Here is a 26,956-nt window from a genome sequence, read left to right on the forward strand (position 1 = left end):
CTTCCCTCAGGATGGAAAAGGGAAGATCAGTGCAAGCTCCATTTCCCCCAAAGGGAAAATGGAAGCTCCCTGGAAGCTCCATTTCCCTCAGGATGGAAAAGGGAAGCTCAGTGCAAGCTCCATTTCCCCCAAAGGGAAAATGGAAGCTCCCTGGAAGCTCCATTTCCCTCAGGATGGAAAGGGAAGCTCAGTGCAAGCTCCATTTCCCTCAGAGGGAAAAGGGAAGCTCAGTGCAAGCTCCATTGCCCTCAGAGGAAAAAGGGAAGCTCCCTGGAAGCTCCATTTCCCTCAGGATGGAAAGGGAAGCTCCCTGGAAGCTCCATTTCCCTCAGAAGGAAAAGGGAAGCTCCGTGCAAGCTCCATTTCCCTCAGAGGAAAAAGGGAAGCTCTCTGGAAGCACTGCTTCCCTCAGGATGGAAAGGGAAGCTCAGTGCAAGCTCCATTGCCCTCAGAGGGAAAAGGGAAGCTCCCTGGAAGCTCCATTTCCCTCAGGATGGAAAGGGAAGCTCCCTGGAATCTCCATTTCCCTAAGGATGGAAAGGGAAGCTCAATGCAAGCTCCATTGCCCTCAGAGGGAAAAGGGAAGCTCCGTGGAAGCTCCATTTCCCTCAGAGGGAAAAGGGAAGGTCCCTGGAAGCACCGCTTCCCTCAGAGGGAAAGCTGGTGCATCACAAGTGAGGAAGGGAGATTGCCTCAACATCTGCCGTGTTCTCTGGCATTCTGTTTTAATAAACGGTTGGGTTTGGGTTTGGTTTTTTTCCCCTCACTTTATTAGCATTTTCTGTTGGTGGAAGGGAATTGTTGAAACTCTTTAGAGAAGAGTACTCATTGCAGCATGTCCTCTCTTTTGTCTCAAAACTGAGACACAAGTGTATTGTAATCCAGATAAAATAAAAAGAGAATAAAATGTGGGACATTATCAAAGAGAAAATTAGCAAATCATTCAGAGAAAACAGAATTATCTTCAAAACTAGAATACTGGGATTTATGAAATGAGGCAATATTTTCCTGATGACAGGTAACAAGAATTTACATCAAGAACTGAAGACATGAACTGGAGGAAATAAGAGATTGAGAAGGACCAGCTATAAGTGCCAGAAGGTACACACCAAAACAGTGAGGAAAAGACAGATGTGGTCGTAGAGCACATCCAGCAAGGTAATTCTTACAGAAAAATATTGATACTATTGGAAAAGAATGATGGGATCTCACTTGGGAAGCCGTGTACAGTCTGAGTCCCCCACACAGGAAGGATGGGGCTGGAGGGATGCAGAGGGCCCGGGAGGGAATGGAAAATCAGCAGAACAGTGTTTGATAGGCTGGCAGGCGGGGGAGACAGACAATATGATACACGTGTTAAAACTGCATCAGAAGTGTGGATACTAGAGGCAGAAGAACTAACACCCTGGTTTTCAACAACTAGAACAAGCACCAGTTTTTCAACTAATTGTGTGTAAATCAACTCTGAAAATTAGAAGCGGGTTTCTGATCATTAAATGTGGCAAAGTTTGCAGCAGTCCTCAAAAAAGAGCATTGAAATACTTGTTGAAATTGACCAAGTCTGAAGCTTGCAGTAACTGGAAGGTTTTATATTTTGCTAAGTAATTGTCAATTTCTTGGTTTAGCTTCTCTCATTATATATATTTAACCTTTTATGAGTAGTGACTCAAAAGTTAAGCTTTTCATCTTGTGAAACTCATTTTCAGGCCCTGCGGTCAGACATGTATTCATTAAACTCTGTGATGCCTCAGAGCTACTTGTCTGCTCTGGATACCATGAACACAAACATTCACCGACAGGTTGTTTGCAGTGTCAGCCCTGAATAAACATGCAGGAATTACCAGGTGGTTACAGTGTTTTAGGTATGACACATCTATGGCCTGGTGTTGCTGGTTTATTATCTGCTTATTTTAAAACAATTTAGTGCTGGGGGAGCAGACTCCTCCGAAGCAATAAACATCTGTTGCTGCTGTTAGCCTGAGCATTTGCAGCCCATAATGTTCTTGTCCCCTCTGGCAGCCGAAGGTAAATAAGGGAACATCACTCAAGTGTCAGTATGGGGGGACCTGGGTGAGGAGGGGGACAATGTGTGACTACAAAATTAGGTCTGAATTCTCTTCCTGAAAACATTTTTTCTGTGGAAGTTCACATATAAATTACATGAAAATTGGAATAAAAAAAGAAGTATTTCCAAATGCATATATTAGTTTTGCCTAAGTATATTTCTGATAAAATCTCAAGCAACCCTCCCAATAAACCAGGAATGAATATTGCTGCCTTGGGTCAATGCTTCCTAAACTGCAGTCAGATTTCCACTTAGTTTAGGCTGTTTCCTTTCAGCCTTTGAGTGTAAGAAGATGGTGAGGGTTATGTATTTACATCAGGTAATTGGTATTCCATAGATAGGGAGGGTGGGCTTTTTAGTGCCCCTTACTGTCACCATCCCCCAGCACATGTTACTGTAGGACCTTATTTTCAGGTGGTTTGTAGCTTCAAAGTGCCTGTGACCTTCCCTCCTTCCCCTGCCACTGTCTCCTTTCAGATAACTTCTCCCTGCTATTGCAGCTGAAATCCCATTTTCTGAAACTGAATTGAGGAAAAATTCTTACTAGCCATGCTAATAAAACCACATAAGCATTTAATCCAAATTATCTCATATCCTCTGCACGGTGGAGCAGAGACTTGAGATCAGAGGAACAATCTTTGCCTGGGATGAGTTCTTTCTGTCTCTGTGAAATTTGCCTATCAGGTCACCAGCCTCTGAAAAATCCCATTTTACAGACATTTACTAGAAACATATGGATTTTGGTGGGTGAAGTCTCTGAAAATGCCCTGGGCACTAACCCTTCTCCAGAAATGCAGCCTCTGAGTGAGCTGCTACTGTTTTCCCTCCTTCCCTCTGCAGTTGTTCTCCTGCAGGGATTGGGACCCCAGGGAATGTGACCCACCTTGGCTGTTCCTGCTGTCACCAGTTCTGGACTACAAGGTGAAACATTCAGGGTCTAGTTTGGATAGCTTTGGATGCCTTTCCTTTTTTGTTTTTCCTTTGCAAAATGTTTCCAGGGAAAGGAAGGAGGAGAACAGACGTGTGTTCTGGCTTTATTATTTGTTTTATTTTTAAGGAAATTTATTTTATCTACCATTTTAATTGTAGTGTTGAACATGATGGAAGAACTTGAATGACTAGGACAGAAATGGTGTCCTTTCAGGAAATATAAGGCCTTTTGTTCAGGCCTGTGTTTGGGCACAGAGTGAGGGCAGGTAATGAAACAGTGAAGAAGTGCTCACTTAGCACCCCAGGACACAGACATAGAAATACTCCTGCAGTCAGAGCACCGTCAGCGTGCACCTCCTCACACTGCACAGCTGGGACACCTCCATGTGGTGTTGTGCCGTAACAAATGGGAAAATAACCTCACTTGTCTGCCCATTCATTTTTCTTGCCTTCATCCGAATTATTAAACAGAAAGTGATAAACACAGCAATTTCAGCACTCAGTGAAACTGCAGTTTTTTCTTACTCCATCTTTCTCTGAGGGATATTTCTCAAGTCCCAGTTTCTTTATGCATGTGGAAAGAATGCAAAGCATAAACCCTTCTGAATCCTATTTTCTAAGCCTTTTTGTCATCTCTGTTGTTCTCATCTGCTTGGATTTCAATTTGTCTTTTTGAAATGTCATGTCCCAAACTGAATCACATCAGTGCTGCTGCTGAAGCCTGAGCATTGCTGAGCAGAGCAGGAGGATTATTGTGCTGGTTGAGACAAACTGTTATTGTTAATATAATCATGGGTAGCATTTGTCCTTTTTGTGTAAGCATCTTAGATGTGAATTGCAAGCAGTTTATGATTTAACTTCTAATAACTGTGTCTTGCTAGGAGTGTTCCTTGGCCCACATTGCTCATAAATACTTGCTTTGGGTTCAGTAGTCACTAGCATTGCTGCAATCTTCTGGACTGTAAAAAAAATATCTGTTTTAAAGAGTACATACAAAATGTATTAGGCAATGGAAGGCTAAAACAAAATGGCTCTCTGTGGCAGGGAATATCACAGGGAGTATCACAGAATCATAGGGAATTTTTGTGGCAGCCCAGCAATCCAAAGGTATTTTTTCATGGTTGTTGAATGAATCTGAAGTAACTGAATTGTCATTGGGAACACAGCCAGCCCTGAGTGCTGCATTTTCATCACCCCGGCAGACTGCACAGGACTCAGGGCCTTGGCTGTTAATTCAGGGAGAGGAACACACTGATGGTGACATTTGGAACAGGAGGGACAGAGGGACTTGAGGGCAGAGTTCAGAAATGTGCTACCAGGCTGTCACAGCTGCAGACAGCACCTCCTGAGTGTTGAAATGGATGTGGGAATCAGCAGCTGAAATAAACTGAAACTGCTACTCTAGGTCACTTTACTTTCTCACTGCCTAAATATTCAACCTTGTTAATATATAAGTTCTACAGATACCAAACATCGTCCGTTTTTTCTCCTGTGACAACACTGACCACATCTTCTCAGAGGGAAAAAAAATACTAGAGCTCTTCAAGTCCCTGGCACCTCTCAGAGCAGATTATATAAAATTTTAGTAGTTTCTCCACAGATCAGAGAAAAAAAAATTGATCTTTTCTGAGACCCCCAGTGTTCAAAGTGGTAGATCAAGAGCTTGTGCTTGGCAGGGGAAGGTAATAAGACACTCAGATGTTAAAAATATGAGATCATAAATATGAGGTAACCACTCAATGACTGCTGCTAATGAAAAAAAAGCCCAATATTTACTTAGAGATTAAAGAAACATGTTATCTAGAATAAAATGGAATTAGTGCATGGGTCCAGCTATAAAATATGGAGCAGCCTCAGTTCCCATTGTGTGGCAATTCTGCAGTAGCTCGACTGTGGGCACAGTAATTCCCACACCAGGAATATTTTTGTATGGACTAAATGTGGCCACACAGGGGTGTAGTGGAGAACAACTACAAGACTTGAAATTCCCTCCCTCATTTATCCCACCGTGGCTTCCATCTGCAGACAGTCTGGTCTTGTTCCTTGTGCCTCATTTGTGCAAACTCCTGCAAGGGAAGTCAAGAGAAGAATGAGAGCAGGTTAAAATCTCAGAATGTGGACGATCTCTCTGAGAGCTGGGGGCACTTAGCACCTGCAGGAAATCTTCAGTTCTTGAGAAATGGATGCTCAGGGTCGCTGTTGCTGTAATTCTGTTAGGGAAAATGGCTGGAATATGAGGGAAGCCAATGTTACAGGAACACATTAAGCAGTCCTAGCGCTATCCAGCTTCCCTTGCTGTTCATTGCAAAAGCAGTGAAGTCAGCTTTGCACGGCGTTTTCAGCATTGTGGAATGAAGGGTAAGGCATCCACTCAATTCTCCCCTGGACCATTTTCTCTGGGTGAAATTCAGGATAATGATTTCTGCAGAGGAAGAGAATCCTTGAGAGCAGAAGCTCTGCCTGGCAGTGTACTCAGCTTGATTCCAGGGGGGAAGAAAGTCCATGTGGGCTGGGAAAATGGGTGAGGATGGGTGATTTGAGAGCTGGTTTTGGTTCTGTTCTACACAGACCTGCAGTGGAGTTTTGACCTCTGCAACCACAAGAGAAGCCATGGAAAGTAAAGGAAAGTCAGATGAACTATTCTGAAATACATACAGAAAAATTCTCATTATTTATTGCAAATGCCCAGCCCCTGAATTACTTGTGCCAGAGCCTGTGGTCAGTGGGGAGAGGGTGAACACTGCTGTGGGAGAAGGGCTAATGCATTTCCATCTGAACTGATTGCAGAGGGGCGCCACACAAAAGCCCAAATTGATGTTTTACAATTTTAGGTGTGGTGTGCCCAGTCAAAATTCTGCCATGTGATTACAGTGACAAGTAACATTTTATGATAAAGAGAAAAAAAGAAAGCCTTGTAAATCGATCTGTTTTGATAAGGAGGTGAATATCCTGATTTTGGTGATGTTAACCATTTAAACCTCCCATTTTTGGTGGCAATCCATGTAAAGCCAAAACCCACTCAATGGCCCTTAGGAGGTTCTGAGCCTGGACATATTTTCAAATGCAGATATCACGGAGAGGACTATAAAATACAAATATTTTTTCTGTCACTGGAACTGAATTTGCACATAGTGACAATCTCAGAAATGATGAGTTGATTTTTTTTTTTTAGAATATGATTTAAATAAATCTTTTGCCATTACATTCTGTGTACTTTGAGGAGGGATTATAAAGAAATAGGAGAAAGTTATAAAATAGAAATTGATAAAAGGCTTATTTGGTGTTTGGGAGTCCTGTGCAAGCAGCTGAAAAAGCCTTTGGAACAGAACCAATCTCTGTGAAAGCTTTATTGATTACACAGAGAAAAGTCCATTTTAAACACTTTCATAGCCCTGTGTTGCCTGAGGAAGCAAAATCTATTACAGTCAGATTATGAACTTTTTGTTTATGAACTCAGCTGTCTTAGCGGGCAGCTGGAAGAAAGCAGCATTATTATTTCTTCTGTCTCTGAAGCAGAGTTATCAATAATCCCGTATTTCCCCATGTGGCTGCCCCCGCTGTTCCCAGACCATCCCCAGCGTGAGGTGCTCCGGCACACGCTGCAGCTGCCGCTGGAATGGCCGGCCCGGGAATGGCTTCCAGGTCAGGGAGCCTCGGGTGCCCCCACAGCTCACGGGGCAGCATCCGGGCTGGCTCCCGGATCGGTGTCTGTGTCATTGCTCTGCTCCCTCCGGGCTTTTTTCAGCTCAGGGCTGTTGAGTTGAGTTTAGAGAATGACTCAGATCTACCCGTGGTTAAATAAGCTGTGAAATCAGCTGCCCAAACAACTCTCACTCATCGGGGTGATCATGCTGCTCTACACGAGGATCTCCACCTCTCTTTGGTCTAAGGACAGGTCTAAGCCAGAAAGATGGGAGAGGAAAAGTGATTCCTTTTCTTTGCCTTTCCTTAAAGGCGTGAATGTCAGACCGCAGCGGAGGAGATCTGGTTTGGAAGGTGCCAGAAATCTCCAGCTCCTGGGGCAAAGAGCAGAAGCTGTGGGAGGGCCGGGAAAAGGAGAGCAGGGCGGGGCGGGCTCAGCCGGGCAGCGGGAGCGGGGTCTCTGTGTCTCTCTGAGGGGAGCGGGGTCTCTGTGTCTCTCTCTCAGGGGAGCGGGGTCTCTGTGTCTCTCTGAGGGGAGCGGAGTCTCTGTGTTTCTCTGAGGGGAGCGGGGTCTCTGTGTCTCTTTCTTAGAGGAGCGGGGTCTCTGTGTTTCTCTGAGGGGAGCGGGGTCTCTGTGTCTCTCTGAGGGGAGTGGGGTCTCTGTGTCTCTCTCTGAGGGGAGCGGGGTCTCTGTGTCTCTCTCAGCCGAGCCCAGCAGCGCTCTGGAACTCGGGGCTGTGCGGGGCGGCGCCGCCTGTGGTGTCTGGAACTGAGCCAGGGCGGCTGAACTGGCTCCTGGAGAGCCGGAAAGGGCAATTCTGTGTGTGCTCAGTGCTCACGTGTTCCTTCTGGCCTCCAGGAGTGGGGCTGACGTTTGGCATCTCGCTGAGGGTGACATGATGTGACCTGCTTGTTCTAGCGCCAGGTCTTTTATCAGTTTCAGCTCACAGCATCAATCCACCTGAAACTGGTACCTGTGAGTGCTTTAAGTCTCAGGAACTGTGAGGTTGATTAAATTGACTCTGAACCAGCATCTTCAAACACTTCTGCCTGTCCCCTCCATTCCCCAAAAGCTCAAAGCATGCAGAAAAAAGGGTAAAAATGATAAAATGCCTGACTTAGTTCCATCTAGATCTTTCCTTGGAGCTCACAGTTCTTTTCCCTCCAACTGACCCTCATTTCTGACTGTGAGAAACAGACTGTGCTGCTCACAGCATGTTTTCTCTCCTCCTGTGATACCTTGCCAGCCTGACAAGTTTTAATGACTCCTTGACATTTGTTTTTTTCTTTTTTTTCAGCAACAAAATAGAAAAGGATGTGAGAAAGATTTCTCACTGGTAATATCAAAAGTTAGAGCCTGTTGTTCATTTGGCCAACAGCACCAGGTAGCTGCACTTTTACCACTGATTTATGTCTCATGGAAGATGTGGATAAACACAGAAATACTGGGGAAATGCCTCAAAGCACTCACAGTTCTATTCTCTTTTACTCAGTTTCTCTTTTCAATATAGTTCTGAATGAAAGTTTTAGCAGAAGAGTTCTGGAAGATTGTCAGGCATTTAAGAGATTAAACTTCTTTGTGAGACTGAACATGGCAGAAAAGCTTTGCTGGAGAATTAGAAAATAATGCAATGAAATGATGGAATTCTTGCAAATTTAACAAACTCCCTACATATCAGATCTAGGCATACCAGCTGTAATTTCTGTTAACTGTGATCTTGCAGGGTTTTTGTGACAGTTTTATCGTGGTAAATTTAAAATAGAAAACATTTAAAACTTTCCAAAGCCAGCATGTGAGGATTCTGCAGCACTTTGCTCTGTACAAGCCCCAGCCAAATTAATCCAAATGTTCACTATTGATGTGAGCAATAAGGGTTTGCAAAAATTACTGCAAGTGTAGCAAAAGGTGTGATTGGATGAGTGGGAACTGTTTTTTCTTTAAAATGGCTTTATTTTGGTAAGTTTTTTACCAGCAGTGAATGTGCACTGGTACCTGAAAGTAGTTCAGAAGAAATTCCAGGTCCTCTATAGTGGGCAGCATGGGAGTCACTGATTTTTAGGGGAAGATCAGTCCTGATTTCAGTGAATTAGACTTTTCAACTATTAAAAAATAATAATTAAAAATACTTTTATATAATTCTGTCCCACCAAATGGGTGTTTTTATTTCATTTCTGCTGCAAGAGTGTTTGGTGAAACAGTTCATTTCATTAAGCCATATTTCTTCAAAGGTGCTTTACTCCAGTTTAGAACTTAGCAAGTGCTTTATAGCTGCTGAAACTGCTCTGTGATTAAACAAGGGCCTCTAAATAAATGGTTGTGATCTTTAAACAAATGACCTTGATTGGAGATTTCTGTCTGACGACACCTGATGTATCTGTGTTGTCTAAAACTGTGCTGCCTGAAAGGAGGGACAGTATTGACAAGCTTTAAATGGGTCTGTTTGGTTTTACTGAATTTTAATTAAAAAAGAATTGGAGTTCTTTAAAGTAGACATTGGAAAGGAAGATTATATTGGTGAAAATTTGCGTGGGTAATTTACAAATATGTCTTCTAATAGCAGCCAGACGTTTTCAGTGCAAACCAGATTTAGCAGGCTAGGTTAGTCAAATGTAATTAATTTGCTTTCATGTATCTTTTGGCATATTGTTCATCTTCTTCTGAGGTTTACACAGCTTTAACAACCAGAGCAGAAGCACAGCTCTGTGAGCAGGTGCTGTGGCTGGAGACAGCTTTGAACACCAGGTGTGTGCTGACGGGGAGTTAGAGTGGCTCCAATTCCTTCTCTGAGCCTTTCCTCAGGAAGGGAGATGCTGGCCTGGAATACCAGAAATGGGCAGAAGGGGTTTTACCCAGACTTTGTGCTCCCTGTTCTTCAGTCTCCTCACCCATGTAAGCACGTGCATCAATCCCAAGGGTTTGCCCCAAAAATGAGGGAACAGCACAGAACAGGGCGCAGCCAGAGACCCTCTGGTTCAGCTGTTCTGAGCAGGTGTCAGTGTGAGACCTGAACCAGGGCCCTGAAGGTTTGCTGTCCTTTTTTGTTCCAGGAAATGCTCTGAGTTCATTACTTTCAGCTGGTATTTTTTGTTCTATTTGTAATATCAAGAGTCCAGGTTAGAGTTTGGTTCAGTAAGTGAGCAATGGGATGTGTGATGTGATCAAAAAAATCCCACCAGATTGAAGAGATGAAGAGCAGCAATGTAAGGTGAAAGGAAAAATTTGGTTTCCGTTTCTCTCTGCAAGTTGGCTTAGCTTTTTGTCTGCACAGACTTTTGATATATTGTAGCCCTGGAAATCTAAAAATAAAACTGACTCACCTGTTTTATCAGCAGTGTGGGGTAAAGGCTTGCTTGCCCCCCTCACCTACCATACCTCCTCTAACTTATTAGCAACACAGAGCAGTCTGGATCTTCCAAGGAAGTGTTAAGTTTCTGTAGCCATGCCAATTGATGCAAATTCTTTAAAATAACTTCAAAAATTAAGTACTTGCCTCATTAGTCTGATCTCCTGGAAACAGACCATTATAAATTATAAATAAAATACTTTAAATGCAGCTTAATTTGTTCCGCTTGTGGAGCATTAGCTAAATATGGTTCTGCTATTACAAAAATAATGCTAAAATAGCCATAATATGTTTAGCTAGATAAGCTAAATGTTTCAGCTTCCCTTTTAAATGGACACCTTTATGCCTCATCTCTGATCCCTTTGAGGCTGGACTTCACTCAGCATCTTTATTCCTAGTATCATTTCCTTACTCTGTTATTGTTTACTGCAGGAATTCATGGGCACACTGGTGTCTTCAAGACACCTTAATCCCATCTAGTTTATTAACATTTCAAAGGATCTTCCTCAGAGTCACAGGTAACATCATCTCTTGGAGAAAAATCTGATTTTTTGTATTAAGGTCTTTGTTTGCTCTGCTCAGAAGCAGTAACAGGTTTCCTCTGGAGCAGCAGCTTGGTTTCCAAATTTCATCTCTAGTGATTCATTTAGAGCATCAGAAATGAACTGCCTGGATTGGAATTGTCAGAACTGACATCCTTGTGCTAAACTCTGCACAAAGGGATTGCAGGTGCTGTTGGTGTGAAGAGGGAGAGGGCCTCATTCCCAGATTGAGCATGATGAGGCACCTCGGTGCAGACTGGAGGGGAATGAGACAGGCTCTGCAAGGAGGAGTTAAAGAACAGCCAGGCCACTGCAGGATGAGAAGCAAAGGTGAGCAGAGAGAAGTCAGGCCAGCAGCAGAATGAAAAGAAGTAGAAATAAGGTAGAGAAATGTTAAGAGTGACTGCCGGGTCAGAGGGTGTGGAAACCCCCAGTGATGGATCAGAGGCTGCAAAGGAGAAGTCCCTGCAGGCTGCCAAGAGGAATTTCTGTTCACAGCTGGGTTTGGCTGCTGTGGAGGGGAAGGGGCCTGGGGCAGTTTCTGTGATCAATGACCTCCCAGGTGAGAGGGAGAACAGAGATATTTGGGATATTTAATCCGCGGGGAGGGTGGAGCCTGGGGCACCAGTCCCTGCATCCAGACAGGCCAGGGAAACCACCCAGGGGCAGCAGGGGTGCAGCCTGGAGGAGAAAAGCTGATTGTGCTGTGCCAGCTCATCTGCACACCCAGTTCCGGCCCAAACAGAGCAAGGGCTGCACAGCCAGGGTACAGAATGGGACTGGGGAATGCAGAGCTGGGGTGAATTCACCAGCTGGCTTTGGTGTCAGGGAGGCACTGCCAATGTCAGCTGCACTTCCACACTTGAGGGAAGGTGATGCATGCAATTTGATTATTTTAGAGTAAAAGTTTGAAGCTTTAAATTGTTGGGTCCTGTAATCCATGGACACACATTGTATATGTTATGAATATAGTAAATGCATTTAATGATGAAAATTGAAGGAATGGCTAGGATGACATGCCAATATTTCTGTATGAAACAGGTTTTTATCTTTGAAATTATTATCTGAAATACTGTGAAAATAATAGTTTTTTTTCTTGTTGCTTCTTAGTGATAGATGCTTGTTTTTTGCCATGCAGGTTTCAGATATCAAACTGGATTTATGGAGAACTGTCATTCTCCTTTGTTATGTGGATTTTTAATGAAGGTTCTAGGTGGTAAGAACTCTATCATATATGAACAACCAGATCACATTAATCTCTAAAGGGCTTTTTTTATGTATTTCAGTAACATGATTAGAGAAGGGAAATGCCAGAGCTATATTTGTCCTTGCAGAAGACACCAGATACTAAAAGAAAGCCCTTTTAGCAAATTAATTTCTGTGATGTAAGCTGGGCATGAATTCAAACCACTATTACACTTGGAACATAAATGTGTTAAACTGAAATAACAAAATTAGAGCAGACAATAAATAAAACTGGGGAGGGTGCTTTTACTGCCTTAGAGACTAGACTGTGGCATTCCAGGACATTCACACATTATCCATAGAGTCCAGTCAGTGGAAGCCATTCCTTTATCTGTTGCCAAGTGTCCCATACAATTGGTGATATTTTTACAGTGCTTGTGATGGAAGCAGCAGCAGCAGCAAAGCCCCAAAAGTCACCTCCAGAGCAAATCCCTCTCAGTTCATTCTTGCCTCTGGAGAATGGCACCACCCTCCTGAACAGATGGGGAGCATTTAACATTATGGTACAATTCAAAAATCCTTAATCAAAGAAGAGTACATGAAAAGAATTAGAGAAGGTTAATACTGGTGCCTTAATGCAGGGGAACAGCTTTTTTATTGAATTCCTTTGGAGCACATTTTGCCTTTGTGCACACTGCAGCATGCAGCATTAGCTGAGGGACATTGTGGTTGAGAGCAGGACAAGGACAGGAGAGGCAGAAGGTGAAGAAAGAACTGATGTCAGGAGAGACCCAAGCATCACTTCCTGGCCAGGCTGAGACTGGGATGTGTTGTTTGATATTTAATTGTAGAGCTCTTGATTAAAAGCATCCTCCCATTCCTTTGGATGCTGTTTGCAGAGGGGATGTTTGAACATGTTCCAGGTGAAACCAGCAAAGTCTCCTGATGCTGCTGTGTATGGCTGCCAGATCAGTGTCTCTGTGGATCCAAATTCTGAGGAAGTCTGTTTGAGAAATGACCAGGACACTGGGATGTGTATTTAAGGGTTTTCCCCGTGAGCAATTGGTGTGTGAAAGCAAAAGGGCAGATGTTTAAGAGGTGCATTTCCACTGAGCTTCTGACACCTGTTCTGAATTTCTGTAGTGTTCCTGGCAAATCACATCAAGTAAAAATATTTCTTAAATTGTTTCTCTTGTTTCAGCACTAATCTGTACCTTTTCAGCCTCCTATTGCAGTAAAATGCTGTTCTATTTTTAGATCCTGCTTCCAAGCATCTGCTATTTCTTATTTTCAGAATTTGGATGCTAATGGCAAAACAGTCCTTAAAATGAATTTATTCTTGTTTTTAAATTTTTCTTATGGCTTTTATACTGCAATCTTTAGGAATTAAAAAGGCCTCTTTTGTTGTGTGTTTCATTTTTTATTCCATAGCAGCTTTTGCTTGGTGTGTGCAGGAAAGTGCTGGAATTTGGAATTTATCTATTAGATGTGTGAGCCTTATTGATTGTTTCTAATGCTTCTCAAATGTGCAGAGCATGACTAAAATCAGGTCAATCTACATCTGTGTTATTATTTTCATTAAACCCAGGGTATTGTTCATCATGGTTTTTCTTAAATTTCCCCAGAGAGCACATGTAAAATATGAATATAACATTTACTTTTAACAGCTGTATAATCTGAGTAATACTGGTCAGGAGAAAAATTGCTGAGATTTTTTCTGTACATTTTTTGTAGTGACTGTGGACATGCACACAACTGATTGCCTGTGATTATTTGAACTGCAAGCATTAGATTGGGATGTGTGTTCTGTTTCCCATCTCTTTCAGTGACTTTCAGAAAGAAAAGGCAAAATAATATTAGTGGTGTCCATGAATATTAAATGGCTACATTTTGCATCTGAAAGTTGAAATTGAAGGAACTAATTTCAGTATTATTAACTCTGTAGGGTTCTTTGCGTCTGTGCCTGATCCTAATTGCAATCAGTTCTGGAGTCCTGTAGAGGTGCTGGCCATAGAATGTGACTTTTGGCTCAGTCTTGTCTGTGGAGATCAGTTTGGACCAGTCTTGCCTGGTTTCTTGTGTTGCCAGTGTTGTTGTTTTTTTTTTTTTTTCATTCACCTGCTTTGTCCAGAATTGGGATGGTCAGGAGTTGATGAGTCCCATACACAGTGTATAATTTTGGAGTCTGTGTGAGGCAATCCTCACCAGCCACATTTTTGAGCTGGCTTTGCTGGATTCAGTTTGGAATTAAGACCCACCAACTGCAGTCCTACCCAAAACAGAGGCCAGCTCGATTGAAATAAGCTGTGTAACAGTCTGGGGGAACTGACACACCTGTGCTACTCCAAAAAAAATCTGTTTTTTACATAGCTACTTAAACCCCATGGCTCTGACTGCAAGAGGGTGTGAAGGTGAGGACATTTTGTGATAAAGAAATAGAAAGAGCCCTGATGCAGAGGAAACTACCCTCTGAAATTCTGGCTGAGGCTGAGATTTAAGATGCTACACAAGAGGGATATTTCCCATAAGCAGGAGATTTAATATCTGTGCCTCATTGACACAAGTTTGGGTGGTTTTGCCTCTGTGTCAGGACAGCCTGGAATCTCAGTGATCCATCTGGGGCTTAAAATAACGTTCTGAAAACTGAGTGAGTACAGAACAAATTGCTTTACTTGACCTGTGGTAGAAGAGGACTTTCTGGACTTGCAGCCTGCATTTGTATATGTGACCAAAAAAATGAAATTACTTCAGCCTCCTTGGCAAGGAGGCAGAACAAGGAGCAGGCAAAAGGCAGAAGATCCCCCAGGCTCATGGATCTGAGCTCTCCTCACAAACAGGGAGGTGAGCCCAGCCTGCCTGAGGGGAAGGGGCCCTGCAGTGTCCTGAGATGTGCAAAATGCAGCTGTGGGCTCTGCCCAGGGTCAGGGCAGAGGAAATGTGTGCCAGGGTCTGCCCAGGCCCTGCCCTGGCAAGGCTTGGCTGCCAGCACAGCACAGCTGGGCTGGGAAGAGGAAGAGAAAATGTTCCTCCTTGGATTGCAGCTCTAAGGCTTCATTTCCCCTTGGTCCTAGTGATGGCTCTCACCATTAAATGAACATCCCTGATCCTGGTGATGGCTCTCACCATTAATGAACATCCCTGATCCTGGTGATGGCTGTCACCATTTAATAACATCCCTGATCCTGGTGATTGCTCTCACCATTTAATATCATCCCTGATCCTGGTGATGGCTCTCACCATTTAATGAGCATCCCTGATCCTGGTGATGGCTCTCACCATTAAATAACATCCCTGATCCTGGTGGTGGCTCTCACCATTTAATGAACATTTAATGCATTTCCTCTCCCCAGAGCTGCTGGTGGGGGACAAAAAGAAGGGAAGGTGCCTGCTCTGCGATTGTTTCTCCTGTGGAGCAGAGGATGACCCCGCCCCGCTGCCTCCCAGCGCTCTGCAGGGACGCGCTGCCCGCGGGAACGGTGAGGCCAGGTTTGTGTCTGACAGACTTTAGTGTGGTTTCCTGTGGAAACAAGACTTGGGGAATCATAAGGGCAATGGCAGAGGAGATGGAGCAAGGGAAGGGGTCCATCTGTCTGTGTGACCACATTGTTGTGCCACTGGCTGTTCTTCCCTCTTGGCTGAGAGAGGTCCCTTTTTCTTCTCCAATGGTTGGGAAGATGTTGGCCAGACCTTCTCTGGCTCTGACATAAGGAGCAAGCAGACTAAACTCAGAAGAAACTGGACTTTGTTAATTCATGTGTTAGCAGAACTTATTTTACTCTTTAATACCTTTTTTTCCATGGGAACATCAGTGAAATCTATATGAACATGAAAAAAATAAATTGTTTTTTTCTGAAATAGCTTTCTCAAATGCAAAGCCTTCAGCTGTTAGACCGTGTGCAGACATGTACACATGTGCACACAGACAGGCCAGCCTTTTTTTGTTAAACATATGCACACACATAGACACAGCAGATGTTTTTATCTATGGAGAGACTTCCACGGTCTAAAGTAATGTAATAATCCCATTATTTCCTTGCTAGGGTTTTCTTCCTCCATCTGGTAGGCTGGCATTCTGCAAAGTGGTTAGAATAGCCTGGCTTTTAAAAACATTTTGAATTGTCTGGTCTGATAGACTTGAGCTGAAGGTAGAATGATTTTTGAGATAATCAATTACTGCGCCGAGACACAGCTGAAATTCAATCCAAATGTCTGAAAGTCCAAATCTCTCTAGACCATCTTGTTGATTATAAACACATCACATTCAGAACAGCTTTTTCTTCCCATAAATTGACAGGATTTTATAAACAAAGGAAGAGAAAAATAGCCAAATTTTAAACTGAGTGTTGGAAATCCTGGCGTCTCCCCAAAATAGATCCAAATTCAGTCCTGTGGATGGCATTTCTTGAAAATGGGTGGTGCCCAGATGCAATACTGCATTTCAGAGCTACTGTACTGTGTTTTTTAAATACTACACTGTTTTTCTAACAGCAAAGATAATATTTAGGAGTGGAAAAGAAAGGCACACTTCCCAGCCCATGATGCTCTGTTCTATCCTTGCTAAGAGGAGAAATAGAATTACAAGTGCATCTCAAATATCAGTAAATCTGGTTTTTTAGGTTTTAGTACAACAGCCTATATTATTTCTGTTAGAAAAAGAAAGTTAAATTCATATTGTTTACCTTCTGCAGTTATCCATCTAGCAAGAGTAAAAGTAGGAAACAGTTTTGTAACATTGCTTTGAATAAGTAGTGGAGCTCTGATGGAATGAGAAACGACAGAGTTGTTACATCAGGTTTGGAGGGGCCTGGATGGACAGATCTGTGTACATGTAAAAGTTGATGATGCAGCAGAGAAACTGCAAATGCTTCTCTGGCTTATTGAAGCAGCATCTCATGTTAGACATAAAACCAGAAGCGTTTTAAGTAGAAGAATAACAATATTGAAACCTTTCCAATATTGAAACCTGGTTTGTGATACAAATGACACCTCTTGGAGTGATTGAATTCTCAGATGCTCTGTGCTTTGCACCACTGCTCAGAGGGATGGTGGGAAAATACTGAAATGAGTCCATGAAGTCTTGAAATTGCAGAATTGTGTGGGGTTCAGGACCCACAGGGCTGTTGGCAAGTATTACACCATTGCTCAAATCCCTCACACCTGAGTTACCAATGAAGCCAGAAATGAACAGGATTAAAAACATCCTTCTTCCACCAGAAGATGGGTAACATTTTAAAATAGGAGAAAATGTCTTGAAGCAACTCAGTTCTCAGGGAAGCTTCCCATGTTAAAAATCCTGCTCTAAAAAGATGGGGGGCACTTGTGAGAGTTTTTTTCCCAGATGTCAATGGGCACCTCCTTGTTTGTTTGAGTGGCCCTGAATCCTTCTGGGTTCTGCATTCAGGGCAGTGAACAGGGGGAGTGAAGGAAGCCTGGGGGGCACCCATTGGACACAGGGAAGGACACTGAGCTCTGTCTGCCTGGAAAAATTCATCTGAGCATTGACCTCTCCCTGTGCTGAGCTGAGCACCAACGCTCTCAGAGAGTTCTGCCCCAGGCAGTTAAATTTGTGTTTAGGGTACCACAGGCTCCCCACATTTTGCATTTCCCTGTGTCTCAGCTTGTGTTTGCAGCCTGTTTCATTCCTTGATAGGGTGTGTTGGAGGGAAAAGGGATGGGAACTGGGCTGTGGTACTTCCTGGCAGTCTGTTATTAATTCTGTCCCTGAGAGATATGGGCTCTGAGAGACTTGGACTTTCTGCAAGGCACAGAGGGGCACAGGGCTGCTCTGTGCTGCAGGAAACCTCTCTGCAAGGAGAGGATGAGCTGAAGGACAGATTCACTGGCAAACCAGAGCACTGTGACCTTCCTCCTGAACCTTCTCAGTACTTGAAGGAAAAGTCACCTCAGGAAAGCTCACCAGGCTCTGTGGCTGGCATGGTGAGTTTGCTGACCCTTTGTACAACAGAATCCATGGAATGCTGGCTTTATGATGGAATTTGGAGTCAGGCTCAGAATGGGGATGCAGAGTGACTGGACTGCATCATTCTGCTGTTAAAATAGAGTACCTGATACAATCTCTTGCACAACCAGTGAAATACACCTGCATGTCACAGTGCAGTCACACTTGCAGGCATCCACCAGTGACTCTGACATTACTTTAAGAGCACACCAATGATATTTTCCTTTTCTCCTGAGTCATTTCCCTTTCTTATGCCTGGTGCAGTGTGATTTATAAGAATTGGGATGTCTTCTAGTGATTTGTGGTAATACACCATTCAGCAAGGAAAGAGAAATTTTATTTTGTTATTATTCCATATTTCACTTGGTTGGCTCAGTGAACCCTTACAAAATGTGTTCAGAGATTGTCCCTGTAGATGAATGTGGGGATAGAATTTAGCAATGGAACCAAATGCAGAATGTTAAAAGTGATCTGGGAAAGATTTCAAATTCTTCATTTCTGTGACAAGAATTACATCCAACTGGGAAAATGGCACCAGGTGAGTGAATTGTAGTGACACTGAACTGTAACAATGGAGAGGAAAGATAAAAATTTTAGTCATTATTTTTAGAACTTCAAGGTCATCGTATCTGAGTTGCTTGTCAGATGTTGCAGCATGGAGAATTAAATAATTGTACCAAAACTAGATATACATTAGTTCATTTTACATGATATTTCCCTTAAGGTTGCAGTTCTCATTACTAGAATTAAAATTTAGGAATATATTTTTTCTATTAATTTCCTTTTTAAGACTATCAGCAAATAGTTTACATTGAATCATAATAATTTATTTTCATTCTTTCTTGCTCTGCCTTTGTTTGAATGACAAAAATCATAACCTAAGTAGAAAACAGTAAGGTAATCCATTCTTGTGTCACAAGTCATAAAAAGAAAAAAGTAAGGCAACAATTTATAGTTTTGACATGCCTAAATTACTCACAGGAGTTAATACCTATTTTTCCCTGTCAAATTTGGGTTTGAATCTCACAGTGGTTTATAAGTAATTTATGTGCAAAACATTGTAGCAGGCATACAGGGCAGTATCTAATTATTCCAGTCAGAAAAATTTTAAAGCTGCAAATTTTAGGCCTTCAAATGTGCCACATGTTATGGTCTGGCTGCAGGGTAATACAGCAAAAATTTTAGAGACGCTGATTTTATAAGTTGAGGTTTTCCAGCACAGAAATGTTGCAGGATACACAGCATAAAAAAATGCTGTTAAATTTACAGGACTCAACACACAGAGATATGGGAGATCTTTTGCTGTGTGCCAGTCAGAAATAGGGGATTTATCAAACCACTACTGTAGCTTGAATTAAAGTGTCACAGAATGTGCATTTTAAACAGCCTTACATGGCAATGTTTAAATGCTTCACTTGAAAGAGCAGAAAGCACCATTAGATTGCTCTTGAGCTCTGTCACTGCAGTCAGTTTGACATCACTCACATTTACATGGCTTAAGTGCTGCCTGCTCTTTAATCCTCATTTCCCCCTAAGTGCTGTTTTTAGTGGAACCTTTTTTTGCATTTTCAGGAACAGGCAGAATCCATTTTTAGGTCAGTGAAATGCTAAAAATGCTGTCAGACACAGCAGAGGGAGAGCAGCAGGAAAGCAGGCTGTGGCCGTGGATGCCATGTCAGAGATGCCATCAGTGGGGTGGAGAGAGCTCTCTAAAACACTTCTCTAAAATACACAGGCTCTGAGAAGGGACTCTGTGTCTCAGTGCTCCATCTCCAAGTGGAATTCTGCCTGTGTGCAGCATAAAGATGGTTTGTGCTTGCAGATGTGCTGCTTACAGTGACTCTGCTTTAATCTATTTTTAATTATCAGACAAAAGAAAGAGAAGAAACCTTTGGAAGCTTCATCTGTGGTCTGAAAGCCAAAGCTCTGCCTTTGCTGCTCTCTGCCTCATCAGCCGTGAAGGTTTTGCAGGGAGAGCTGAGCTGATGCCAGTGCTGGTAAGGCAGAATTGAAAGCAGCTCCCTTTCCTAGGACTCCTTTGGCTGTGCAGCCCTGGCAGGGCAGGAAAGGAGCAGCCATTTATTTCAGTCCCTGGGGAATCAGCCATGCCCATGGATTTACACCCACAGCAGCTCAGTTGGTAACAAGGCAGGGAACGCAGAGTGGAATTGTGCTTGGATGTTGGATGAATGCAGCTCTGTTGGCTCTCACCTCTGTGCCCCTGTGTGTGCCTGCATCCATCACCAGGGCAGGATGGAGCAGGGGCTCCTTCACCTGGGCTGGTGCCAGGGCTTGGTCCCAGTGTGCAGAGCTCAGCAGTGTGTGTGTGCCCAGGGCTGCCCAGCAGCTCATTGACCCTTTGGGCAGGGCTCCCATTGCCAAAAAAGATCTTCTCACCCTTCCCCAAAGTGACTTCCTTAAAACATCTGCTTGGCAGCTGTGGGGAATGCCAGATGTGCTTCTAATGGAAAGGATCTTGCACTGACTCAGCTCCTCCAATGGGCACAGTATGTTCTCCATATTACAGGCAAATGTTTGAGGATGTCCACCTTGCAGTCTGTAATATTTAGTCAGGGTTACTGAGAAAGTAATATCAAATTAGAAATGTGTTGCTCCAGTATGAAAATATTCTTATTTCATTGAGGTTTCCCAATGATCACTGTAGATTTCATCCATTATCTTCATTCTGAAAGACATACCTGATACATTATTTTTGATATGCATGCCTTAATTTTGCTATCTTCTCAGAAGTTCATCTTGTGATCACAATGTTCTTGGTCTGCAAAGGCTTGATTTCAGCAACAGTACCAATCAGATCAGGGTCTGTGGAGAGATCCTAATTTGAGAAAGAATTTTTTCCCTTACATTTACCTTGAGTGGTCACCTCCTTTCCCTCAGTCTAAAAGCTCAGTCAAAGTAGAATGAACTGTATTCAGTTTATACAACTCTGTTAATCTACTGAAAGAATGAAAAGAGAAGAAGAAATTTAAATTGATTAAGGCATTGTTTGCTATACCAGTAAATTAAATGCTACAGTACTTTTACATTGTTGTAAGTGAAAACCAGTCAGATAACTAATTTGCAGTTTGAAAACCATATAGTTTAAATCCTTATTACTCATCTTCTTGACTAAAAGTTAAATCAGCTAAACTACAGTGCCCAAAGAGATATTAAATCAAAGCCACATCTGAAGAGCACAAGTTTCTCCCAATAAAATATGTATTGCTGTTTTCTGGCATCACATTTGCTGTCTGAATTTGGATTATCTATTACACAATTGTACGTATCACAACAGGGCTCAAAGTATTTTTATGTCTGAATAAGTCATTTATTCTATAATAAACATTAAGGATATGCTGCTGTAATGTATTTAATTTCTGGAGAAAATGAAAGGCAAGCAAGTAGAGAAGTTGCAATAGGTTGTTTAAAACTGTTTGTGCTAGGCAGAATTAGACAGGAAACAAATGAAGTTTTATGGAAAATCAGTTAATACCCAGTGGTACAAAAGTTGGCTTTGCCAAGGACTCTTCATCCCTCAGAAATGTTCCACGCCTCCTGTTGGATATGCAGAGCCTGGCCCCAGAGGAGCTCTGTGGTTTGGGTGGGACATTCGGGGGGAAGGGGGCTCAGAGCATTTCCTGCAGACAGCAGGGAGTGCCCCACTTCTGTCTGGGTGGGAAATGGGGGAGCTGCTTTCAGCCTGGGACACCGGGCACAGGAATCAGGGTGTAAGCATTTTGTGCTTTATTTATTTACTTGTGGACATTTCCCACAGCTGCCTGAGATGAGAGCACCCCTGAGGCTGCTCCTGGGCCAGGTCACTGTGGCCAGCCCAAAGTTCACTGCTGTGTACAAAGGTCCAGGTGCTCTTTGCTCTCTGCTCCAAGGAGATCCTCTTCACAGCAGGAAGCCTGCCCAGGTGGGTGAGGGATCAGCCTGCCCTTTGCTCAGGGAACAGCAGGCAGGTTTAGGGATCAGCTGCCACTCTCAGAGGGTGAGAGCTACATTCTCTGGGGGGAATTTAAAAAAAAAAGTCTTTGTTAATAGATTATTAGATTAGATGGGGGAAGTCTAGCAGGGCTGGAAGAAGGAACAGAGAGATGAAAAGAGACAGGAGTTCCCTTGCAGGCTTTTGTCACACAAATTCCCTAAAACTGTGCTTGCTTCTGGGAGGGACAGATGGGCTGGAAAGGCTGGAGGCTGAGTGCCCACAGAGACAGGAGCTGACTTCTGTCACAGCTTCTGCCTTGCTGAGTACACCTCCAAGGGAGGCTCTCCAACCAGCAGCTCTTCTTAAGTGAATTCTCTTCTCCGGTTTTCCTACATGGTTTCCTAGCCTCAGAGCAAGGAAACCCTTCCAGCTGCTCAGGCCCCAGACACTTCCCTAACTCTGAGAATCTGTCTCTGGTGGAGCTGCTGCATTCATCTCCCCTTGTAAAGCAGCAGCTCAATCCATCCTTCCTTAAGATCCATCAGATGGAGACCAAACCAGACCTTGGAAAGAAGGGTGATAAAGCACAGGTATGCCTTCAGTTGATGGCAGGGTGCTGCCTCTCCTGTTGGGATTTTTCTAGGATAGGGAAAGCTCCTCCTTAATGTCTGTTTTCCTTCTGCCTCTTTTTTTGGCACCCTGTAGAGCTGGGCATGGCAACCTGTCCCTAGGCCTTCAGACAGGTCAGATTTGTTATCAGTGCTTTTGCTGAATGATAATTTGTTTATGATTTCTTGGAAGATTTCATGGTATGAAAAAAAAAAATAGTACAGGCATATTTTAAAGCAAGTGCTAAAGGTTCTATTTATACAAGATCAGATCTACAAATTGTGCAAAGCTTGAATTTGACAAAGCTTTTATTCTAAAATGTTTTAATGAAAACCTACCTTCACCAATATTTTATCTATTCTTTATTTTGAGACCAAGGATATCATCAGCTGATTTAACATGGGTTCAGTTCAGATCACCACTAACCTGTCAATTCAATCAACAGAGTCATCCTGTGGGACTTAGCTCTTCAGTGAAACCACAAATCCAGAAGAGTGGGGGGAGTCCAGTTCAGGGAACAACATCTGTTGGGACCACTGAACAAAGGGTAAGAAACATGTCTGCTGCTCTGGAAAATAATTATTCCTCTCTCTGCACTTCAGTTAATCATTTGCCATGGTGTTGTTGGTTTTGGGATGTCAGACAGAGATATTTCAGAGGAAGACTCTTTCATGGTGTTTCTGATGGAAAAATCAACACTTTGCCCCCGCTGTTTAAAATGTGCCATCACTGGCCAAGCATTGTCTGTTCTGCCAAGGAGCTCCCATGGGCTGCTTCCCCAGGTAAGTGGAAGCTGCTTGGAGCCTTCCAAAGGCACTGGTGAGGCAGAAGGGGAAGTTTGATGTCAGTAAGAGCCAGACTGCTGTGATTAGGCTGGATCAGTGTTTACAGCTGGATCAGTGTTTACAGCTGGACTTTTCCAAGGTCCCAGCACAGGTTGACTTTGAGTGAACATTCCACAGCTCTCTGTCCAACAATGACCCCTGAAAATGCAGAGCAGGAGTTACAAAGGTAGTTTAAGACTCCTGAGTAAATGGATACTAACCTGATGAATAAATATTCTCAATCATACATAGCAATCCAGTTCTATTGGAATATGAATCCCAATATAACCAGTTAGATGGTGCCTGGGCCAGTTCTGACCCTTGCTGCTGGGCCAAAGGCAGCACTGCGGTGTTTTACCCCAGAGATACCTTGGCTGCTGGAAAGTGCAGCAGGGCAAATCCAGGCTGTCAGTACTCCGTTTCCTCAGGAGAGAGCGCTTCTGGCGATGGTGGAGAGAAAGGGAGCGGATTCTGCTAGAAGGTTGCCAGATGTTTATTCCATGAGTACAGAGATGTCTGCACTGGGCCACTGCTGCTAACAGAATGAGGCCGCATGGTCTCATTAACATTTTAAGCTCAGGACAGGGGAAGGGGAGGGGACAGGTGAGCCACCAACCAGGTGAAGGGGCAGGGTCTCAAGGGACTAGGGACACCTATCACACGACGCCTTGCTGGTATGTTAGCCTGATTGACAGGGCACACTCAGCGAGGGGCGAGGGGGAAGGGAGAAGGTAAAACAGGATATTGCAACACACCACAACATCTCCCCCTAGTTTTGTTTAAAAGGAAGAGGTCTGTGTTTATGGTGCAGAATGATTCTGCTGAGGCTTCCAGGTCATCCACTGAAGCACTGAGGGCTTCCAAATGGTAGACCTCAGGAGGGGGAGATGAGCTTGAGATTAACTTGAGAACCATGCGTCTGATTACTCCAAAAACAATGCTAAAAACTACAATAACTACAACTAAAATAAACAGCACTAAAATTACAGTTTTCAGAATAGATCCCAACCAGCCCGAGAGTCCCCAGCCATTGAAAAGTCCATTCAGCCCGTTGTCAGTTTCTCTGTTGATGTCTGAGAGCCTTTGTCAAGACAGTCCATTTGTGGTTTGGGCTGCGGTAGGAGATCGCAGGTGGGATGATCACGAGTAGGACGAGAAGCAGGCTTGGTCTCATGGCATCTCAAGGCTTCACACAAACAGTGGGATCTAAACTGGTACAAGGAACTTGAGACAGACATATATTACAAGCTATTCCAGATAGGAGGCTTAAATGGAATTTCCTCCAGAGAACGTGCGCGGCGTTTTCTTCTCCAGGAAGCGTGAGCAACCTGGGGCGCTTCTGCAGATTTCTCTGAGACTTTGGGAACATAGGGCTTTACCCATTTGGAAGGAACCCACCTTAAACCAGAGGGGGTGGACACACAGGCGTATCCACGTCCCCAAGTAACCAATTTGTAAGGTCCCACCATTTTCCAAGTCTCAGGGTCCTTTACTAAAACCGGAGGTTTTTCTTTTGTCAACCTGTGACTGCTCCCCCCAAAGTGGCATAGGATGGGTGGGTTCAGGCTGTCAAAAGAACAATTCAGAAAATTGATTGTGAATAGTGCCCTGGATAACCGGATGTGGGGAGGTTCTACCTTCAGAACCTGTTGCTGCTGGTCCAGGACCCTTTTAATATCACGGTGAGTTCTTTCTACAATGGCTTGACCTGTAGGGGAGTAGGGGATGCCAGTTTTGTGCTCTACTCCCCATTGCTGCAGGAAGCTCCCGAACTCCTTGGATTTATAAGCAGGCCCATTATCAGTTTTCAGCTCCTTGGGGATGCCCATGAAAGAAAAAGCCTGTAAGAGGTGCTTAATAGCATCAATAGATGATTCTCCTGTGTGGGCAGAAGCATAGACCGCTCCAGAAAAGGTATCTACACTAACATGAACATATTTCTGCCGTCCAAAAGCCTGTATGTGTGTTACATCTGTTTGCCACAGTTCACAACTGTTCAGTCCCCTTGGGTTTGCTCCCGTACTCACTGTAGGGAGTGCATGTTGTTGGCAATTTGGGCACGTGGCCACAATCGCTTTGGCCTGTTCTCGAGTGATGTTAAACTGGCGAACCAGGCCAGGTGCATTTTGGTGGAAAAGCTGGTGGCTGATTTTTGCCTGTTCAAAAACATTTGGGAGAGTGGCCATCACTGCAGGTGCAGCAAGAGCATCTGCCCTTCTGTTGCCTTCAGCGATAAACCCTGGCAAGTCAGTGTGTGACCTGACATGCATCACATAAAAGGGTTGCTCTCGGTGAGTGACTAACTTTACCAGTTTGGAAAGCAATTCAAAAAGTGCAATGTTAGATACATCTTGCAGTATTGCTTGATCTGCTCTGGATACTACTCCTGCCACGTATGCAGAGTCTGTAATCAGATTAAATGGTTCTGAGAACCTTTCAAAAGCCCTAACAACCGCAGCCAATTCAGCAACCTGAGGTGAACCTTCCACCTCAGCAATGTCCGTCTCCCACTGCTGGGTTTGAGGATCTTTCCAAGTCATAACAGACTTGTGTGACCTCCCGGACGCATCTGTAAAGACAGTTAGAGCCCTTTTTAAAGGTCTCCTACTTAGAGCAGTTCTTAATTTTAAAGTAAATTGAACATCTTGTTCAAACAATTTGCAAGCGGGCCGTGATACCGAAAATTGTCCTGAGTAGGAATCCAGAGCAAACTGCAACACTTCATTTTCTTGAAACAATTGTTCCAGTATTTTCATAGTATTTTGACCTGATTTTAACTCAACTGGAATGTGAATGCACTTAAAATCACATCCTGCTAACTCCCTGATCCGGGTCCTTGCTTTCCGGATCAGTTCTGCTATCAGCTCCTGAGGCTTTGTCAGTCTCTTGGACCTTTTGTGACTGAGGAAAACCCATTCTATGATCAAGAGAGAGTCCCTCTGGTCCCGGTCCTTTTTTGGTGTGTCCTTTGCCTTAGGTGTTTGTTTTTCCTCCCACTGGAAAATAATTCCATGGAGGTGTGGCAACTTACCTAGGATGATAAATTTGAATGGCAGATCAGGCCGGCATCAGTGGGCCTGTCTTGTGGACATTGCAATCTGAACCTTTTCTAGAGCTTTCCGTGCCTCTGGGGTAATAGACCTAGGAGCACCTGGGTCCTCTCCCCCTTTCAATAAATTGAAAAGAGGGGCAAGGTCTTCATTAGTCAGACCAAGCCATGGTCTTACCCAATTCAAAGACCCACACAACTTGTGGACATCCGCAAGGGTTTTGATCCTTGGATTGATTTCTAGTTTTTGAGGAACAATGGTCCTATTTCCAATTTCTAAGCCCAAATACTTCCAAGGTGGCATCTTTTGAATTTTCTTTTCCTGGAGCTCGAACCCTGCAACAATCAATGCATCGATCGTTAGGTCAAGCGCATGTGTTAGTAAATCATCATTGGGGGCACACACAAGGATATCATCCATATAATGATAGATGATGGCCTTCTCTGCGGCTGCACGCACTGGGGAAAGCAGGGAAGAGACATACCACTGGCAGATAGCTGGAGAGACCTTTAATCCCTGAGGAAGAACGGTCCAATGGTACCTTTTCATAGGAGCTTCTGAATTGATAGAAGGGACAGAGAATGCTAAACGCGGTGCATCATCAGGGTGCAATGGGATTTGGAAAAAACAATCTTTAATATCAATAACAGCTAATTTCCAATCTTGGGGAAGCATTGTTGGGGATGGCATACCAGGTTGAGGAGAACCCATATCTTCAATTACATTATTAATTTGTCGGAGGTCACAGAGGAGTCGCCACCTCTTTTTGTCAGCTTTTTGGATGACAAACACTGGAGAGTTCCATGGGGACATGGTCTCCACAATGTGGCCCTTTTTTAGTTGCTCTTGTACTAGTTCCTCAAGCACCTTTATTT

General features: G+C 43.6%; 1 long non-coding RNA gene across 1 annotated transcript; it reads left to right on the forward strand.

The window, feature by feature from the left end:
• The first annotated feature begins 19,542 nt into the window (after positions 1 to 19,542).
• LOC135446691 (uncharacterized) lies at positions 19,543 to 23,025 on the forward strand. The gene is made up of 4 exons (XR_010439866.1): positions 19,543 to 19,664; positions 21,443 to 21,586; positions 22,653 to 22,754; positions 22,850 to 23,025. It is a non-coding gene; the product is annotated as an uncharacterized LOC135446691 (long non-coding RNA).
• The last annotated feature ends 3,931 nt before the right edge of the window (positions 23,026 to 26,956 follow it).

This window comes from Zonotrichia leucophrys, chromosome 4 (assembly GCF_028769735.1).
Source record: "Zonotrichia leucophrys gambelii isolate GWCS_2022_RI chromosome 4, RI_Zleu_2.0, whole genome shotgun sequence".
Classification (NCBI taxonomy): Eukaryota; Metazoa; Chordata; class Aves; order Passeriformes; family Passerellidae; genus Zonotrichia; species Zonotrichia leucophrys.